The following is a 2,124-nucleotide window of genomic DNA, read 5'->3' on the forward strand; positions in this document are numbered from 1 at the left end:
GATGATGTAGTCATTCCATTGCAAATACTGCGCCAGATGTGATTGTGTGAAAGGATTCAACCCCATCTGAACTACATTTAAGTTTCATCTAAGTTTCCTACTTCTTGCATTGTCCTTGCACTCAAGCGTTACCTTGTTCCAAAGAATCATTTCTTTTCCTTGACGTGACACTCCCCTCTCCCCTTGGCACACATGTCCAATGCCTGTCTGAGCTTGAAAACTGGTGCCAGTGCTCAGCATGCTGCTGCAGACCTACCTCCCCTCCCCTTGTTTTTTGAACCATGCTGTTAGGATGGTAAACAGCTCCTGTGTTTCCCCCTCTCAGTATGACTTCTGACAAGCAGACTGTTACCACACCTCCCTCCCTTCAGCTTAACAGGAGTTTTACCATAGTCCTGTGTGGCTCCTATCACCGTATCTCCAAGGCATCAAGTGAAGTAAGTATAAGACTCAAGTTGAGGCAGAAGTGTGATAAAGCACAACAGATGGCAGGAAAGGCAGAATGACTGGCTTTCCCAAGGCTTGGAGAGATGATAAGAATCTTCAAGCTGGAACTGAAAAAGAACGGGGTTTTTTAAAACTTACCCTCATTCAGTACTCGTAGAGTCTCAGTGCTGCTGTGGCATTAAGTACGGCACTGCCTCCTTGGCTCAAGTGATGGAAACTGCACCACATCCACATTAGGACAATGCTCCACATAAGGAATGGTGTCACCTCTTAACATGCAGACTTAGCAATCACAGGCATATTCCTGCTTGTGACAATCTGATTGCTCTGGGCCATGCACCACCACCCCAAACAATGCTCAGACAATTTTCTTCCCTAAATAAGCATGAAATACTGTTCAAAGAGCCATTTTAGGAAGGCAAGGGGCCACTGAATATGTCTGCTGTGTGATCAGCTGCTGCTTACCTCATGGCCCTCGCTGCTTTCAGGAACTCAGTAGCACTGGTTCCCAACAGCTTTCCTTCATTTGTTACCATCAGTTCTGATGGATGGGCAGTATGAAGAAGCATTACAGCAATGTATGACACTGGCCAAAGACCTTCAGCTTGTGCGCTTACCCTGCCGTTGGCTTACCTGTGGCCTAGTGCCCATTACATCCAGACAGATTCTGTAACAAGGCTCTTGTCCTATGGGCCTTTTTGCTCTCATTCAACTGCTTCAATCTCTTAAATATTTCCTTCTTTCCTGCTTCCTGGCTATGACACTAATGGAACCTGTCTTTGAATAGGGTAGATGAACACCCACAGCAACTGAAGGAAGAAAAAACACCGTTAGAATCACCTTACTGTGTCTTGAGAGATTAGTCTGCCCTTGATAATTGTGCATGGGACCACAGACATTCTTCCATAAATTTACCAGGACTCAGCCTAAGCCTTCAGTGTTACCTGGAATAACACTGTAATATTTATGAATAGCTGATGGGAAAATGACAGCAGTTTTTTCTGAAGGCACAGCACGTATTCAGGCTGAGACAAGCACACCTGCTACAGCAGGCAACAACTGAACACCACACATAAAATCTTTCAGATTTATAAATGACCTTGCAAGCCCTAGTTAGGCAACTTAGTGCAGTTTAGGCCTGAACCAAAAATACTCATTCACTGCAGCTCTGAAGACACAAACCCAGCTTACATGAATATCTGGAACAACCATGCACAAGTACTCCAGTCAGAGATGACTTCATGTGAAATAACTTGTATTTACTTTCCTTAAAAATTAACAAATAAAAGTGCTTCTGTGACATACCACACTTGCATCCATATCTTTTATGCGGGAAGGCTGATGCAGTGTGGTAAGTACCTGTAGTTTCTACCTCCCAGTGGTCAAGAATTCTTCAGGTAAAGCACTCAGTCTCTCAGTGGTGGGCTGACCAACAGTGACAGCTCCTTAGCAACTAACTGAGCCACCCAGATGTGTCCTCTTAGGCTACAATTCCCTTTCCTAACCCAGGACAGCCCACTGTGTTCCCCAGAGCGCTTCCACTGGAGCAGTCTTTACCCAAAGATACTCGCTCACATCTAACCCCTGATCTAAGTGTTGAGGGGAGTTCATGAAAGCAACCACCACAGATACGGCAGTCATGCTGCTTGATGCCTCTTTCCTAATGCACTTCAGTGC

Source organism: Chamaea fasciata, unplaced genomic scaffold (genome assembly GCF_029207755.1).
Source record: "Chamaea fasciata isolate MVZ Bird 193981 ecotype frontalis unplaced genomic scaffold, bChaFas1.0.hap1 SCAF_5, whole genome shotgun sequence".
NCBI classification, from domain to species: Eukaryota; Metazoa; Chordata; class Aves; order Passeriformes; family Sylviidae; genus Chamaea; species Chamaea fasciata.